The sequence below is a fragment of the Trematomus bernacchii genome, unplaced genomic scaffold, assembly GCF_902827165.1.
Source record: "Trematomus bernacchii unplaced genomic scaffold, fTreBer1.1, whole genome shotgun sequence".
NCBI classification, from domain to species: Eukaryota; Metazoa; Chordata; class Actinopteri; order Perciformes; family Nototheniidae; genus Trematomus; species Trematomus bernacchii.
Window position 1 is genome coordinate 135,048 of NW_022987524.1, and position 20,447 is coordinate 155,494.

The 20,447-nt window shown below is 38.1% G+C and overlaps 1 protein-coding gene across 1 annotated transcript in view; it reads left to right on the top strand.

The window, feature by feature from the left end:
• LOC117473806 (junction plakoglobin-like) overlaps positions 1 to 20,447 on the top strand; it is a gene marked incomplete at its 5' end in the record, with an annotated part of 174,595 nt that overhangs the window by 131,525 nt on the left and 22,623 nt on the right.

The following is a 20,447-nucleotide window of genomic DNA, read 5'->3' on the forward strand; positions in this document are numbered from 1 at the left end:
GTGTGTACAAATGTAAAACATGTAATTAATAAATGGGTGAAAATCGCTTGTGTCCATAATGGGAAGCATTAATATATACCCACATGCCAGCTCATTGTTACTTTGTAATTCTACTCCACTACAATTCAGAGGTTAACCTGGTATTTTTACTCCACTACATTTATTTTAGTTACTTTGCAGATTCTGATTAATGATGTGAAATATAAACAACCCTTAAAGCAGACTTTAGTTACACCTGAGTAAAATTCAGGGAAAGGTGATTGTCAAGTGCCAACAATCAGGAGAGATATTAGTTGGTGCTTGAGAAGACTAAACATTTATCTGCAGATCTCTATAAAGTATATTCATTACTCGTTATTCTCTACTAATAGTTAATTAAAGACTGTATATAATAGCTATTTTGCACATCCCTTTCAAGATTTTCTAAGGTTTATTGACATATCATATACACAACTATGTTGAAGTTATGCAATTAATGAAAAACTTGGGTCACAGGTTCCTCAACAGTGCATTACAAGACATCTATCAATATGTGTGTATTCCTCCACCATTAAACTCAAATTCTGCACATGTCTTATACTATCTACATACATAAGAGTATAATTAATATATATATAATATCAGTTAAAATAAGTGCTTCAACACAGTTAACATTGCAGGAAAGCAATATATTAGACGTTAAGTACTTTGTCAGGCTTAATATTTATCTGTAGATAGATACCCCCAAAGCTTTTTTCTTATTTGAAAGAAAACCTAAAGTGTTCTTTAATGTGTTAATAAAGGTTAATTAGTTTGTCTGTTTTGCACATCCTCATATTAATATCAGGCACTAAACTGTTTTATTGTAGAGATCACTTACAGTATCTTCTTGATTTTTTATATTCTATATTTCTATCATTGACCTTCTACTTTCCCCCTATGAAAGTATGTACTCTTAATATTTTATTCATCAAATAACATTATTCAACAAAAATAACATTATTCAACAAAAATAATTAAATAACGTGCTTTAACCACTAGGCGGTGCACACAAGGTACACACAGCATACTAATAATAACTTTGTTAGTGTAGGACACTTATGTATGTATAACATCTGAAGATGTGTAGTTTTATTCATGTTTTTACATAATTGTACAGGATATTGCTATATTATTTCTCATGTTTTACTTCTACACATTAATATCTGATTTGTAAAACATCACAGACAGAAAGGTATATCCGTCATTTAATGGTAAGCTATTGAAATTCTGAATCCATAGATGTGTCTCCCATCACCCAAATCCCCTGACTATTCTCTCAACTCAGTATTTACATTCTTATATTCAAAGAAAATCAGTAATATCTTTAAAAACTACAAGTCCTTTTCTATCAGCTGTGCACCGTTATGGTGTAAATATAACCTATCTACCAATTGGATCAAATATAAAAGTCAGCCGTATTAGTATTGATACTGCAAGGAGACGTATTTTGTGAAAAGAAATGTAAGATGTTGTTTAATTGTTGATATATTTATGATCCACGTCACGTATTCAGTTTCGGCGGCAGTTCTTCCTGTTTGTCCAGAAGTCTTCTCATCAGGGCTCTATAAATAAAGAACTATGGCAGATGTGTAATATTTAATGCAGCCGAACCGTGTATTACAATGCCGTTATGTGATGACTTTCAAAGAGAAAAGCAAGAACACTCGGAATAAAGTAGTATTATTATTTTTTTTAATGTTTTCGGATTTCACATCGCATAAACACCATATCCCAACGTGCATTGCGGCTAAAACATCCAATCAGCGAGCTGAGGATCTTTCCTACGTCTGTTTCCGGTATTGTTCCTGTAATGAAAGTTCACATTTATGCTACATTGAAGGGTGGAATTGACTACACATCTTCAGAAACATAATTTGCTTCAGATATATACTGTAACTCATAGCAATGTTGTAACCATTAAGAAAAGCCAACTGCATTAAAAACCCAGTTAACAAACACAAGGTAAAGTATTTTTCCTTCAGTAATGAAGATGTAATTCCAATGTAGACACACCTGGGGTCGCTGTTCAGTCTGTTACGCTGAGCCATGCATTGTCTGGAACGTAAAAGGGACGAAGAAGACAAAGTGAAGTGACGTACTTCCGGTTCAATGTGAAAACATTCCCAGTTAAACCATAGATATATATAAAAACATATGTTTATATATATCTATGAGTTAAATAACATAAACAAATCGCTTAATAAAAAGATAAAACACTGGCATGTAATTTACGTTTGGATTAAATAGAATGGTTTTGAATAATAGATGAGAGTAAAATCTACGTCACAGCCCCACCCACTTTTGGGGAAACCAACGCTGTCATTTGAACGGTGATCAAGCCTGAAGCCACAGAGCTCTTCTGCTGTCCTTAGAGGAAGTTTGAGGTGTTTGAGGTGCAATAAACGACACAGCAGCTTTTTGGCATGTTAAAACTCTGCCTCGCAGCTGGCGAAATTACAGCCTCGCCTACTGATTTTAATTTAACCATAGGATATCAAGCCCGATCGTCGATTTCAAATGTGTGCTCTAAAATGATACAGATGGAGCCTCTTATTTTGGACCCCAGCATACAGCTTCCTGCCGACTGCCAGCCAGTTGCCAGCCAGTTGCCTGCCAAAGACCAGTATTCAGGAATGTTAGGCCCTCCCACTATTCTCCAATTTCAGGGTTTAACCAGGAGATGGCGCTATATATTAAATAACTAAGACTTCGTTTTTCACAATAGAAAATGCAGATATTATATAAAAAACTAAAGTTAAAATCTTGTTTTTAATGCCCCAAGAGCAATAACATCTTGTCACAAGCTTTTTGGAAGAAAAAGACTGACTCAAGAGACCTGTAGTTGACTAATTACAGGCCTCAATAAAGTTCTGCCATTGGTTGTGAAAAACAACGGTGGACATAGTGGAAAGTGAAATTGACATTGTCGAATTTAATAAAAATACAAAATAATGTATCTGTGTACGTGTTTTACTATGTGATCTGCACTTATCAAACATCTAATTAAGGCGAGACACCCCAGGTGAATAGGGTATTTTTAACTTAAAGATATCAGCTAAATATTTCTCCAGTTAATTACTTACAATAAGGCAATTGTTTTTTGTATTACAAGTTTTCTGAAATAGCATGTTTAAATATCCAAATGAACCATTATCTCATGAAATATGCGCATATTTTAACACATTTCAGGAACCGAAATCTGAACTTTGGATAAAGCCAGGATCAAAATTATTGTTTCATTTTGTAGTCATATTAGTATCTAAGGCTTTTACAGAAGGGATTTTGGATATCTCTTTGTATCACTCCATAAATCAGAAAATACTGTCAACAGCCCTAAAATATCAATTTTCACCATGTTTTTAGGTATAAAATGTTATATAATTCAGGCTATGAATTATATATGACCAAACCCTTCTGTAAAAGCCTTCATAATATTGATAGGAATATAACTGGAAGGTTTGGTGTATGTAACTGCTGAGTGATTCTACAATTTAGGGTACATTCCATGTCCATTGATGTCCATTGATGATAATTATAATTATTCTAACTATTTTCTTCAAAAATATCATATTTTGCCTATTATTGGAAAGCATGTTATAATATCACACAAACAGTATGTGCATCCTATGCTTTATTTAGCTTGAAATGTGTCATGATGTTCTTAAATTGTCAGTTTTTGCTATGTCCGTTTTTCAGTTGAGGGTGTCTTGGATTCAAAATAATGAATAAAAACCATTAAAGTAAATTTAAAAAATGATTCATTTATTTCAAAAGTCTAAATACTAAAGAATAATAACATATTTTTAATTGATTTCCCCCTTTAAATAATTTAAATATCTTAATATATGAATGTCCGCAAAAGTTCTGTCAACTATGTTACTAACAGAACTTCCCCCTTTAACTCAAAAATTGTTTGTCCCAATACCATGTCACCAGCATCACATGATGCCATGTTCCTCTTTGGCAGACATTTTGAACACACTGTGGTGATTGTCCTCTACATTTTTACAATATTTTATGTATAATAGCACATGGTCAATTAATATACTCATTGACAATCAACAATGTTACGTACATTGTTATGGTTTACAATTGTTTAATGATTTTAATTCAATTATATGTGCAAATGTGATGTTAACCTGTTCAAGAAAATGACATGTGGTCATCCAGGCAAGGCCTACCATTGAAATGATGGGTCAAAATAGGGAAATTGTCAACTAGGTTACCTGTCAACTGAGTTACCCAGTACTGTAATAACTGTAGTAACTTAGTTGACAGGTAACCTAGTTGACAATTTGTACGACATGTAGACGTCATTACACATCATTATCAATGGAATTTTGCACTTCTGCCTTGAAATTAACATAGTGCTGATGGTTAATAATGTGTCCAGTCAACTATGTTATTTGCGTCAAATGTTTGACTTTCATTGTCAACTATGTTGCACCTCATTTTTTCAAATTTAAATATCTAAAATAGTGCTTCTGATATCCTTTATAGTATAATGTATATCTACACAGGTTGGAGTTTTACATGACATCTCTTAAAACTATCAAAATGACCTGTATGGTAGTTTTATAATACAAAATATCCCTAAACTTAATGACAGTGCTGAACATATCACATGAAAAAACAAAACTTTAATACAATTATTTTTTAAACTTTAAAAGATCTTTGGATATATGGTAGAATAGACTCAAGAGCCTTTCAAATTTGATTTTACTTGAAGTGCAGGACTTAATCAAATGATTGTAATGACATCAAGTTTGTCCGTAACATAGTTGACAAACTGAGTAGTGAAAACATCCTTTCCCTTAAAATAAAAAAATATATAAAAATGTTTAAGCTTTGCAACTAGTGGATATGTTACACTGAGGAATATACTAACTTGAACCACTGATTGTTCTATCTATACATTTTATTTGGCATTAGTAAATAATTATGCACATTTACAGATATTTTACATGATATGAGTGATAACACGTGTTATAAGGGCTATTTCGCACAATAGGTGTGCCTTGAGATTTTTACTTGTCCTTTGGTGTGCCTTGGGCACAAAAAGTTTGGGAACCACTGCTGTAGAGAAATGTAAACGTTCACCATCCCCCACCCGCCTACTGTATGTTGCTTTTTGACATGTAAATGGGTAACTACCCCCCTCTGAGTGAATACCTGTTGTACCTGTCCGGGGCTAAGCCCATAGGACGATGCTCTGATGTCATCACCCTCGCACATTGGTCATATGTTTACAAAAAACGATGTTAACACTTTCTCGTTCTTAATATATGCTATATTTAGGGTCGATATGTGTTGAATTTACTTTAAAATAGCAGATCACTGTGATTCACTTCTCCGCGGCTCCTCCGTGCAGAGAGGCCCCCCCCCCGTTGACAATTCACGAGCGTCTAACTCTCTCCCCCCTGTGAAGAGATATCACAGGGGGGGGTTGGGACACACACATTCCGATGGCCAATTCGTTTTAAACAAAGAGTGGGGTGGGGGCTGGTGAACGGTATGGTCAATGTTTGTAAACACTGTGACATTTTGACTTTATTTGATCATTTCAGTTAAAAACTAACGTTCATATTTCATATTACTGTTTTGCCTGGCTGGACCTGTAATTTACAGGAAAGGAGTGCACGCTACTAAAGAGACACGCTACCATGGAAACCAAACAATGGTGTTGCTGTATTGAAGTCCGAGTGGAAACAGTCATATTTGGAGCGTTATGTTAGAATGAAACAGCGAGGTCGTGACTCACAAAAAAAAAGTGTTACTTCACTAACTGTAAGCTTGTCACTCAGAGTAACCTACAGTTAACTTAACTGTTGGAAAAGAAAGATCAGAGTTAGGAGTGTGAACACACAGCTGAGAGCTGCCGTTTCATTCTGACTGTTTAAAAAACGGTAACAACGGACTATTTTTCTTAGCGGATGCATGTAAATTTAAATCAATACATAGAACTATGTTTTAAATCAATAAAAATATTTTCTAAATCCATAAAAGCATTTTAATTAATATTGGGAGTCATGTCGTTACTTTGTTGAGAATGTGGCCATGTAATAAGCGGGATAATTTGCAGCGACTTGGTCATTATGGGGAAAAATAACACCCAGGGATCAAGATCCCTCCGCGACGCGGAGGGATCAGTAATTTTTAGTGAATTACTGAGTTTAGGCACGTTAATAACATGTTAATGAAGTTGAATACAGTATATTCATATTTGTCAGTGATTTCATGTCAATTCGGCGAACATAAACGATTAAATTAGGATTCAAAATCGAGAGCCGGCTGCTGTTCGTTACGGTAACCCAACTAGGACACTTGACAGAGTGGCTTTTGGCAAAGCACACAAAGAAAACAAAAAAAACCGAGAGAGATGAGTTATTGTTATTACAACGTGACTTCACTATTATTTAACAACTATTTTTATTGGGTTCTTTTATTTGGGGTTAAGTACATTGTCAGAATAAGTGAGAAATGGATTTAACTTCTGTTAGACAGCTATCATACTGAATAAATATTTATGCAAAAATGTATGGCATTAATAATGTATATCTAATTACATTTAAAAATGTATGGCATTAATAATGTATATCTAATTACATTAACTGTGAATGTCTTTCATTTTATTTAAAATGAAATAAAATTACATAAAACATTTTCCATAAAAAAGTTGATTCAAGAACAAATCAGTACTTTTCTTATATGACTATTATTGCTAAATTTGAAAGGTCTTTACCAGCTTTGGAATTATATATATATATATATATATATATAGCACCTTCTGCCATCCCATCTCTACTGACATATGGATCTTAACAAAGATCCGCTATACATTAGTACCAGATATACTGTACACGGACATTTTAGTGAACCAGACCAGCTGTTTCCGCCGGGTCTTCGCTTCCCGGGCATCACGTTGTTTACAAGTGTGTTCAGATGCTAAATGACAAGTGCAAGTGACAATTGTTGTCGTCTTCTCTGTGAACGTTTTTTTCTCCGTTATTTTGCCATTTTCAGATTTAAATTTCGAGCGGAAAGCTAACCAGGAAGTAATAATTACTTAAGCGGAGAACGGAGAAAGTAAACGTTACAGCAGGCATAACAACAGCCCGTGTTTATTTTCTTATAATATATATCATTTGTTTTAAAGCTCAATATATAGTTTTATTATAATATATAGTCGTTATTCATTTGTTATAAAGCTATACTGTACACGGACATTTTAGTGAACCAGACCAGCTGTTTCCGCCGGGTCTTCGCTTCCCGGGCATCACGTTGTTTACAAGTGTGTTCAGATGCTAAATAAAAGTTTAGCTTGTACTTTTGATACCCCGCCTCTCGGCACCACAACATCCAGTTTACTGTATTTCACATGAGCGATGTCGAACATTGAAAAGTCCTTATAAAATCTCTGTTATTAGATCAGTACTTTTCTTATATGACTATTATTGACTTGAACACTGAGAATGTATTTATTAACTTCAGACATTTGAAATATTTGAAATCAGATGAAAACAAACTGTAACGGACCCTGCCGTGTTATCTATGATTACTATGCCTTACTGTACATTCATAATTTCAGCCGGAGGTAGGTGGTAGGCGTTGCGGAGGAGCAGATTGCGAGTGAGGTGCCTGTTCTAAACGAACTATTCCAGCTGTTATAAAGCATTAAATAAAAAGTAAGCAAGGAATACAGAATGTTTCGTTACGTAACTTTGTTGAGAATGTGGCCATGTACATGTAATACATGGGATCATTTGCAGCGACTTGGTCATTGTGGGGAAAAATAACACCCATCCTGATCGTTTTCAATGAAGTTGAATACAGAATATTCATATTTGTCAGTGATTTCATGTCAATTCGGCGAACATAAACATCAATGATGATGATTAAATTAGGATTAAAAATCGGGAGAGCCGGCTCGTTCGTTTTTTCCGACTAAACAACATCTATTATTTAGAAGTTGATTTCACATGACTCCAGTGTGGAACCCCACTGCACCCCCCTGGTGGATCAATGATCCATTGCAGCTGGCTTCACAATAATTAAATGTATTTATCATGGGGGCGGTATCAAGTCTGACTGGGGGCCGGCCGGCCATCACGGAACGTGCACAAACCGATCACGACCCTCGCATTTTAAACTGTCCAAAATAAGACGCTTCATCTGTATTAATAAATGACTATTATCATTATTATAAGCTAGAAAAGAAATGTCAAAGATAGGTAGAAAGCAAACGTATTTAAGATATGTTCAGAACAAACGTAACGTGGGACAAAAGACGTTTCTTGTTAAACGTAATTGAGAATGCTGTATGAAACGACTACAAACAATGTTGTGATTATTAAGCATTAACCAGCATAATAACGGATTTGGTCAACTGAAAAGTCAGCCGCCAGCCAGCGCGAAAATAAGTTTGCTCTAAAATGATATTAATAAATGACTATTATCATTATTATAAGCTAGAAAAGAAATGGCAAATATAGGTAGAAAGCAAACGTATTTAAGATATGTTCAGAACAAACGTAACGTGGGACAAAAGACGTTTCTTGTTAAACGTAATTGAGAATGCTGTATGAAACGACTACAAACAATATTGTGATTATTAAGCATTAACCAGCATAATAACGGATTTGGTCAACTGAAAAGTCAGCCGCCAGCCAGCGCGAAAATAAGTTTGCTCTAAAATGATATTAATAAATGACTATTATTATTATAAGCTAGAAAAGAAATGGCAAATATAGGTAGAAAGCAAACGTATTTAAGATACGTTCATAACAAACGTCATATGAGAGAAAATAGGTTTCTAGAAGATATGTAGAAAATAAACGTATTTAAGATATGTTCATAACAAACGTAACGTGGAAGGAAATACGTTTCTTGCGAAACGTATTTGAGAATGCAGTTTAGTTTTGTGGGAACGTAATTTCTAGGAGACAGGGTTTGCACACACACACACACACACACACACACACACACACACACTAGGGCTGCTCGATTATGGCAAACATCATAATCACGATTATTTTGGTCAATAATTGATATCACAATTATTAAATACAATTATTAATTGACTTTGAAAACATCCATTTATTGAACTTTAAAACAAATAATAATTTGGACAGTATCTTTTTAACTGTTGATTACCCTGAACGTATAATTCAACTGAAAAAATAAATTAAATAAATGATACATTTAAATAAATAATATCAAAAATAATAAATACCAATAAACAAGATCAACAAATATTTTGGAGCGCACTTCCACAAGCTACTAAACATATACAAATATGATAAATAAAAATAAATTAGACTAAAATTAATTAATCAAATATGTTGTAGTGCACTGTCACAACCTAGCAAAGCAAAATAATCGATTATGTTGTTTCGTAATTGCGATTAAAATATGATTAATTGCACAGCCCACACACACACACACACACACACACACAAGCACACAGAGACACACACACATACACACTTTTTGTCTAACACGCTAACACAGTTCTGTACTGTTATGCTGTTATGTTCAGTCATTGTTCTTATGTTGAACATGAATACATTTATGGGACGTATTTCTTCTTTCATAGCAATTTTCCTTCATACTTTCTTGCCGTGAAATAGGTCTTAAATTCTATTCAAAGTGGTCTTAAAAAGGTCTTAAAAATTCTTAAATTTGAGTTGGCGAAACCTGCAGGAACCCTGACACACACACACACACACACACACACACACACACACACACACACACACACACACTTACACACACACATACACACTAAAATAGCGAAATGCAACCAGGTTTGCTCTTATTGCCTTATTTGATCAGATCTTGTGTGTGTGTGTGTGTGTGTGTGTGTGTGTGTGTGTGTGTGGTGTGTGTGTGTGTGTGTGTGTGTGTGTGTGTGTGTGTGTGTGTGTGAGTATGAGGTGTGATTAGTGCCAAAGAACAGATAACTAAGCTAACGGAGCGGAGAACTGACGTGTCAACGTGCGCCAACGCCTCCATCAATTTTGAATGGGTTGACGTAGAACACAGGCGACGTCACGACGATGTCAGATGTCACGGCGACGTATCATAGGTTCGCTCAAAGTACGCGCTCAAAGTACGCGCTCACATGGCGGCGGCGCAGCTTAGAAAGCGATATCTTAAACTTTGCGCGTTGATAACGTGCGTGTGGATAAGCGCGTGAATAACGTACATCTCGCCTCCGTTAGCATTGTATAGCATTATCCTAGCATTATATTGGTCGAATGATTCCGCTCCTACAGTAGTTTGGAGAGTGTTATGGTACACTTTTTCCTCGGCACAGTATTGGTATCAGAAGAGAGGGGAATAATTAATAGTCATAAGTATGAGAATATTTGCTGATGTTGTAGTACTCGAGACCGGTCTCCAGACCACTTTTTAACGGTATTGGTCTTGTCTCAGAATCGACTGCATTTGGTCTCGTTCTTGTCTCGGTATCGGACCTATAGGACTCGAGATTTTATGTCAAGACCGGTCAAGACCACGGCTGCGGCTGGGGATGTGATCCGGTTCCGATTTGGAACAAATAACAATTGTCAGGTACAGGGATTAATAAGAGTTGTGTCTAGCAGCTCTCTCTCTCTCTCTCTGCTCGGGAACAGCTGATCGCCGTGCAGCGATCAGCTGCTCCCTCCCTCCCTCCCTTAAGGTGTGTGTGGGTGTGTCTGTGTGTCTCATTCACTGTCCCACAGGTTGTGGCATGTTTCGATTGCCAGTTTGTGGCTTGTATGTCTTGTGAACGCAACGCTGGCATGATATGATGTGGCCTGCTGACATGGCCTCTAATAAACACACAGGACTACAATAATACGTGTTTAATTCAGCCCAGATGCGGTGACTGCAGGCCAAATCCATTAATTAATGCGGCATATATTGAAGGTGTTCAAAGTTGCACGTATGAGGCGCAGTGAGAACCACGCACCTGTCAGACTAGCGAATGGGCACATTTAAATTTCAGGAGAATAATGAAGATGTGATTGGTTGTTCCACTCTCCGTTTCTCACGAGACCAGCGCGCTGCTGTTTACATTAGTGTGGACTGGACCGACTGAAACTGACGGCAAGAATATAATGGCGCGTTTCCACTACAGCGCGCAGCCCGGTTTAAGAGGGCTGTGACGTCAGCGGCCCGTTTGTGGTTGCGTTTCCACTTGGCCTAGTACCGGCCGGCTGGTCCTAATTCTCAGTTTTTCTGGCCTCATAAAATCGTGGGGCCAGGGCCAGAGACAACCGGGCTGTGTTTGTGACGTCAACGCTCTCGGCTGCTGATTGGTCGGAGAGAATCGTCACAATCTGCGCGCGAGATAATCCATTTTTACAAACAGCATTTTTGTTAACAGAGGAGCTACAACAATGGCAAAGAAAAGCACACCATGGTCGGTCGAGGAAGTGACGACGTCCATTATATTGCAGATGATAAGGTCCAGCGGGTGCTCGACGGGACAACTCGCAATATCAAAGTCTTTCAGGAGGTCTCTACACAGACACTGGACTCTCCAACGGCGTTACTGGAGTCTGCATGGTACGTTTTTGCTAACGCTGTTATTTGCTTGAAAGCTTTGTGTCCCTGCTTTGTGTCCCTATCTGTTTTAAAGCTCACTTCTAACAAATAAGTCTATTTTATCCTTACATTTATGTTCGACAACCCCGATGGAGCCCCGAAGGCTAGCTAGGCAGATAGCATTAGCGAGAGCTATTGTTTGCTAACACCATATGTGCCATTGTTTACGTTCAGTTTGTCTTTTCTATAGTTGTTGTTGCTATTTATAGTATTGTGCTGCAGTAGTTTGTGGAATTTACAAGTCATGTTTCTGTTCTAGATGATTACATTGGGACTAGCGAGGAGGAACAGTTCCGAACAACGTCCTCTGCATCAACAGCACAAACCGAGGAGGAGAGGATCTGGCCCTGCAGGAACGGCAACTGGCCCAGCAGAATCAATGCCATGTCTTATTGCTTGTTGATAAATAATTGCACCCACCAGCGATCGCACAGAAAGATGGCATCATCTAGGCGTCCCTCTGCAGTCAGAAATATCATAAACACCATCGTCCACAAAGCACTGTACAGGGGTTTATGGATTTAAGAGAATACTTATCACAGTGAAACCTTTATCATCTGTTGCAATTAAAGCAAATAAGAGAATAAATACTTGGTTAAATAATACATTTTAACTCTTTAGCAGGACAACTCTGCATACTGTTTGAAATTGAGTTTGCTAGCTTGAGGTCCTCCTCTAAAACATAACATTACATATTTTGTAATGGTATTAAGAATACATGATAAATACATGTAGAACAATTACTCAATTGTAATACCCTCGTTGTGCTAGACTCAAACACATTGCTTATATATTTCAAAGAGAAGAGAACAAAAGAAAACACCTATACAAAGAGAGCGGTGCACAGCGCTTAATATTTACTTGCACTATATTTCTGTTGATCTGGGTTATTGTGTTGCACTGTTGGAGGAGCCTGTGACCTAAGATGTTCATTGTCATAACTACACTAGCTATGTTCGTATGACAAAATAAAAAACCTTGAACCTTGAGGCTGTGTCTTTCAGACAAACCATCATAATCATATTATTTTATGCTGTGGATACTTTAGCCTCCATCCATGTTAACAATTTTTTACACTTGCATTTATGAATATAGTTCTGTTGTGTTTTACACTTTTGTATTTATGTTTATAGTTTGCTTTGATATTTGCTTAATTTATTAGATTATTATTATGGGGGCAGTACTGGTGCTTGAAATTCAAATATTTACTAAATAGTCAATTCTGATAACATTTTTTTGGTTTAAATAATTTGACAAACACATGTATGTGAAAAAGAAAAGATGTATTTATGTTCAATACAATACAATGAATATTTAGGTATTACACGTAGGTTTTCCTCAGGCATCCTGAAGTTCTCCACCCACTGAGTGTGTGAAAGATGGAACAATCACATTCCACCACTCGGTAGCTCGGTCGGTAACTTCTGAAATACACAAACAAAAGCATACATATTTTAATACGTAAAAGTGGTAGCTACAATTAATTAAATACTTGAAATACTTTGGTCGTATAGGGAGAGTGAGCCTAAACACATTGCTAGTTAGCGAACGTTAGCTTACCAAGTAGCATCGTAGTTAGTAGTGATTCGAGTCGTCCTGTAGTCTCTGCGGCGTAGGAGGACTGCCCGAACTCTCGCGTCAGCTTCTTCTATACCTCGTCTTGCTATACGTCGCCTCTTTCGAAACAACTCTTGTCTATTTCTTGTGATAATAAACCACACAGCAAAAAACAAGCAAACGATCGCTTTCACATCTCCATTGTTGTGTCGCATTGAAGATGACGTCACGGCAGTTTTAAGCAGCGTCGCTCCACCTACACTGTGTTACTATAGATACTGACCCGGTTCCTAAACTGTAATGGAAACGCGCCACAAAGTGAGCTGGTCCTAACGAGGCCGGGCGCGGCCAAAGGAGGCCGAGCGGGGCCGAGCGAGGCTGTGTAGTGGAAACGCGGCATAATAGGTATAGAATGACGAAGCAGAAAGTAAGTTAGCGAACATTATGAGCCACATTTCTTTCTATATTGTAGCCTGATGTGCACATCAACTGTCAACAAAACAGTTTCTCAGTCCAATGCTAAGTCAGTGGCAGGCCCTGTGTGACTGGAGACTGTAAGGCTACACAAAACCCAAACATGTCCTTAATGTTACTCAAGGCAAATACAGTATATGTAATATAACCGTTAGACTGCAGCTAACTGTGGGGCTACAAACCCCTCATACTGTGAGTGAATAACTTGAGATGGTTATGTTGTCTAAAGGGGAGACAATCATTATGGTATTAGGCCAGGCAAATACAGGGTCAACTAAGTGATAAAATAAGTGTTGTATAATATATGTTCTTGAAGTAGTGTTCAGCAGTATAGTACAATGTGTTTGCGAACCTTTGTTTCCTCCTGACAGCTCACTTAAAGGTATACTTAATTCAATTCAATAGCTTTATTAGCATGACCTCAGTTACATATAGTATTGCCAAAGCTCTGCAATACTTGCAGATAGGTTGCAACATCTATACAAAATATATATATATATATATATATATATATATATATATATATATATATATATATATACAATATATATATACTCCCTCTTGTGGCCAAAGGGGGACACAACTCTTGTCTTCAGATGTATGCTTGAGTGCAGGAAAATGTAGTGACTACAGTGACTATTTTGTCAACTAAACATCATAAAACAATACATATTTTAGTAAACGGGACATTATAATCTCCGCACATTAACTCTATATTTGCCTCTGCCATGGTGCCAAAATGAAACAAAATAAAATAAACAATATATAGGGGTTGCTTCTTCTCTGAACTTCTAAGTATACTGCATCCCTCCATATCAAATAAACCATAAACAAATACATAAAGTTGTGTTCACTGCAGCGATCTATTTCACACACAAAACGATATGAAAACTTGGTGATATACAGTGGCGTTTTCTCCTGGAGACCAAGGGAAGACAGGCTTCTCCTGTTTTTTCAGACTTTGTTATCATTTTGATAATTAAAAATATATATTCTTGTTGTTTTTGCATTCAGGGCATACAAGAGGTGTAACATTATTTTAATACCAAAACTATATTGAAATAGAGTCTAGCTTGAACAGCAACTAAGTAGCTGTAACATTACTGGGTTATTTGGTGATAACTACCAAAGTAAAGTAACTTCAGACGTCACGTAGCTTCTCAGACAAGAGGGGTGGCGACGAGAGTGTCACGTTACTTCTCTCGCGGCATAGTTCACGGCATGGTAGGCGACGATCGACACGATTGGCTGCTCAGTTAGTTCTGTCTTTGGCACAAATCACACCTCATGTGTGTGTGTTTTTTTATGTACGTCAGTTCCTGATCTGCGGGTCCAAAAGTCACTAAAAGCCTCTTCACTCTCAGTCTAGCATGACTCAGATTGTGGCATTCATAAATGCAAATTAAACTTCATGTTTTAGATTAAATGTCAACTTTCACACTCCGTCTGCTCTGCGCACTGCTGCCCCCTGCTGGATAGCTCAACAGATGAACAGGGAAAGCTAGGGATTGGGAAGCTGGTGTATTTTCTAAAAGGATAAGATTAGAATTTTCCTATTTTCCTCTGAAGGCCAGAATATGTTTGAATTGACAAAGGCTGTGTGATGTGTTTTCTGACTATATCAGAAGGCAACAGGGTAGCTTTTTTTAAGAGAACATCTTGTGTTGGGGTAAAAGCACAATACACCTTCACACAGTGGCCACGTGGAGAGGCATTCATGAAAAAATAATGGAAAATCATTCTTTTACTGCCAACAAATGGCATGAAAAGATCAAAAGTCAACAGCTCTTTCGACCATATTTTGCAGCCACCTTGCTCTGATGTGTTCGGCATATTATTTCTGATATGATTTGTAGAGCTGTTACCATCAATTTGTGAGCACTGCCAATGGCTAGAGGCTTCTGCTTAGGCTCCATTTCAAATTTGATTCTGAATGTGTGACTAACAAATCATATTGAGACCTAAATTAAAACATTTCAGAATCAGTCTCCATTAAATCAGAATTCCGTCTTATGTTAGATACGAGGGGGTTAGTTTTACATGCAAGCCCTTGTGTCTGTGCAAACATTGCTAACATTAACTTAACAATGTGCCTATTGAGTTCCCTGACTATTAACATACAGTAATACATACAGGCCACATTTACACGAGAACGAAACAGCTTGTATCTGCATAGTTTCTCTTGCGTATAGCCCTATTATTTACACGAGGCCGTAACAAACGGACCCCACAAACGATAACGGGTCCCAAGGTGGATAGATTTGCAAACGAAACTCTCTGGGGGGTCAAACGAGTCCGTGTAATTGCCTCTATACGAATATTTCCTGAAAAAATAACGATAGCCCCACCTCTCCCCGCCTCTGCTGCTCACTGCTGTAGCATGGCCAGTAGCTACTGTCAGTAGCTACTGCTAGTGCTACTGCTACTGACCATGCTACAGATGTTAGTGCAAAATCTACAGCTCGACCATGCTACAGATGTTAGTGCAAAATCTACAGCTCCTCTACCACAACCATCAGCAACAAGTGGACATGGAGAATTACATGAACTACTACATGTTGCTAAATCCACCGCGGGGCATAAACAGAAGGGTAGCCATGGCAACATTGCTGCGGGGCTGCTCCGGGGTCTTCTTCGCTGCTTTTGGTGTATTTTGTGGCGGAAGTTACAGCGCCACTTACAGTCCCGGCATATGTACTACAGCGTGTCCAGCGGTCTCGTTTGAACAGACACGTTAAATGAAACGAATGCATGTGAACGGAAGACTTTTTTGAAAACGCATACTGTGCATAAACGCAAAAGTTCCCGTGTAAAAGCAGCCACAGTCATAAAGCAATCAGTAAGATTACATTAAATCACTACAGGTTGACAAGAGTGGAAGTTTAACAGTTTTTAAAGTCATGTGCTCTGGCTATAGGCTAATGCTATGCTTTGCTAGGGCCAGTTAACAGACAGAGAGCCAGGCCTGGTTGAAGTCCCAACATATGACCAATACTTTGATTTGAAATACCTGAAAAATAAACAACATTACCATCCACCACAACCTTACATGGTGCCCACCGTTTCCTCTTGAATATATCACAACTATTGAGTTTCATAATAAAAAGGCTCTGTGATTTCCTGAAATGGCTGGTCATTGTACGTTTAAGCAAATATTACTTAAACAGAAGGATAATCTGGGTGACTTTTTAGTGACAATAATGCATAATTGGAATTGTCACGAAACAATGTGGCTCATTTATGTGTTGTTGTCTTAAATGCATAAAGAGAAATGTACACATCATATTGTTCATTTCTATACTATAAAAGTTGCCCAGTGGTACATGAAGCCAAAATGGCCTGACTCTGACGATCTGAGTCTGAAAAATGGAGGGGAAAATAACTCTTGGTAGGATTTTTGCTAATTTACAACTTTAGGATCTAATTATTGAAATAAGGGCCATTCATAAGTTTGTCCTAGGAAGTTTATTTTACGAAGTCTTCCTTCACAGATGTCTCTTTTCCAATGTAAGTCCAAGGGAAAAAGTATTTTAGAGCCCAATGTTGTCACAGACTGACATGGACGTTGTAGTACCACCGTTTGGTGACTAAGAAAATGTGCTTAAACGGCTGACTCACTCCCTGGGGTGCTCGATTTTTAGATGTAGATCCTAGTGTAGAATATTAAAAAAAAAACTCCATGCATGAACACACTGATTAAAAATTGCCTCAGAATCCACTCTTTTACATCTGCTCTCTAGCTATCTGTGTCACTCTCTATAGCTATCTGTGTCACTCTCTATAGCTATCTGGGTCACTCTCTATAGCTATCTGTGTCACTCTCTATAGCTATCTGTGTCACTCTCTATAGCTATCTGGGTCACTCTCTATAGCTATCTGGGTCACTCTCTATAGCTATCTGTGTCACTCTCTATAGCTATCTGTGTCACTCTCTATAGCTATCTGTGTCACTCTCTATAGCTATCTGTGTCACTCTCTATAGCTATCTGGGTCACTCTCTATAGCTATCTGTGTCACTCTCTATAGCTATCTGTGTCACTCTCTATAGCTATCTGTGTCACTCTCTATAGCTATCTGTGTCACTCTCTATAGCTATCTGTGTCACTCTCTATAGCTATATGTGTCACTCTCTATAGCTATCTGTGTCACTCTATTACCTTATAGAGGGAAATGGGCTCTTTCCATTTTTTCCTTCATTCACTTGCAGACACGCACGCACGCACACACACACGCACACACACACACACACACACACTCTCCCTCAGTCGGACAGCCATGACAACTCAGGCAGATTATATTAATGAACAGAGGTGCTGGAGTTCAATGATGTGGAATAGAGAAATCTACGCTGTGACTGTATAAGGAAGATTTACAGAGCCAGAGCCGGTGAGAGGCAGAGAGAGGGGGGGTATGGGAGATGGAGAAGCAGTAAGGGAAACAGGAAGTTGTAGTTCTTCTAACCCTAACCCCTAACCCTGTGTTTCAACAGGTAACTACTGAATTTCCTGTATTTTGCTAAATCCGACTACAGTAGTAAACACATTTCCATACATGTTTTTACATTACAATATTACATTACATTTCATTAAGATGCTTTTATTCAAACTGACTTATGGCGCATTTCCACTACAGCGCGGTTTAAGCATGCCGTGCCCGGCCCGTTTTTGGTTGCGTTTCCACTAGGCGTAGTTCCGGCTAGCGGGTACTGTTTCACAGTTTTTCTGGCTCTCCAAAATCGAGGTTCTTTCCGGGCCAACAACCGGGCTGAGTATGCTAAACTAGTGAGAGAATCGCTGGCAACTACAACAAGATGAACATATTTGACCGTGATTTAATTGTAATACACGTTTCAAAATGATGCCGAAGTAACAACATACTGATACCGGTTAGTAAAAACCATGAATGAATGCTTTGTCAAGTCTGCAGACAGACGAAAAACCTTTTAAAATGCGTGTTTTCTGAATGGAGATCGGCTAAGCTCTCGGCTAACAGTGTATATGCTCCGACCGTCCACACTCACAACAACGGCCTACAGACATAAATAAAGCAGCGACTGTATTCACCATGACACAGGCAGTCTGTGGTTTGTACTTGTTTCACTTTTGTCTAGTTTCTGAACAGATATAAGGAGCTGTGAGCTTGAGTGCTAACAGCTAACGGCTGATGTTGGTTTTGTGTTTCGCATTGAAGATGATGTCACGGCTCCGCCTACACTACGTTACTATAGTTACTACCCCAGTTCCTAAACTGTAATGGAAACGCAGCATAAAGTGAGCCTGGCCTACCAAGGCCTAACGGGCCGTCTCCACGGCAGCGTTAAAAAAATCTTGGAGGTGGGCGTATCTGAAGCTTGGGGATTTTTTTGCGATCAACCAATCACATGAATCTCCCGCCCGCGACATACGAAGCCAAAAAGCCCGAAGTAAACTGGATATAAACTCCCCAAAACAGGCGAAAACATACCACTGTCTCTGCCACCATCCCTCCATGCCTGGCTCCTCCGGTTTATATCCCGGTAGGTCTGGTCATAAAGCACCGGGTGATTGATTCGCTACCGCTAATTTCTCCTCCATTTTTTGGAATATGAGGAAATGATCTGCGGTATGTCTCTCCCAGCATACACGCCGTTTGATTGGCTAGAGCTTGAACTGTCAGATTTGCGTACACGGGATTTGATTGGCTGACGCTTCCTCCTCAGCTTCAAAAGTTGAACATTGTTCAACTTTGGATCTTGAAAATCCTGAGAATCTCCGCTCGCCTGCCCACAATGCATTTCGGCGAAAGCGAAAAAAAGTGCTACTGGATGTGCCTCAAATAATCCAAACCTTTCAAAGTGCTACATAGAGAAACCATTTTTATTATCTTTTTTCTATAGGCCAAGGCCAGGGTAAAGTTGACACAGGTGGGTTTTCAGTCTGCTACAGAAGAATATACGGTCCTATTTCATGTTTCTAAGTGAATGATCAGTTTGTATTTGAACACTCAAAATAAGTGGTTATCAAGTGTTCAATCCCCCAACCACAATGTCTGTTTAAACCATGAAAAAACACCTGGAGGCCCTTGTGGTCAAGCTTGTGGTTACTGTGAATTACTGCAAACAGACATTTCTACACTTCAGTGACAGTCAGTCACTATAGGTCCCTGAGACGTGTCCCTGATACTGAAACAGTTCTGTATTTCACTACGGCCAGATCCCCTGCTCCCGACCTGTATTGACAGGTCTGGGACTAGTTTGCTTCCACCTACAACCAGATGTGGTCCACCCTACGTGCTCATTTTAATTTGAGTACTTTACACATGTCTAAATGTTACTTTTTTTACAAAGTCAAGACATATCACATATTCAGGGTAATCAAAAGGTGCGTTCAAACTGGACGGGAGGCTAAAAAATGATTGTGCTAGTGAATAAATAAATAAATAAAAGTTTTCCGCACTCTCTCCGCAATGGAGCGAGCTTAAGTTTCATTTCCGATTGCATGATATAGCCCAGCGCAACACCTTTGTCACACATGTTGCCACTTGTTTGTACCATTTTCTGGCGATTTGTAATCTGTTCTAGAAAAACGATGTGTTTTTTAGGATTTCAAGAAGCATATAGAACAAACAATGGATGTATTTTATGAACATTTATCCATGCTGAAAGTAGATTTAGATCTTAGGAGTGAGATAGAGATTATTATCTAATATATGCATCCAATGAAGCATTGCATGAAGTCTGTTGATGATCAGAGGCTGTTGTTGGGGCTGCATAAACGTTTTTTTATTTTTGTTTTTTAGGCAGACCATGCAGGCCAGACCGA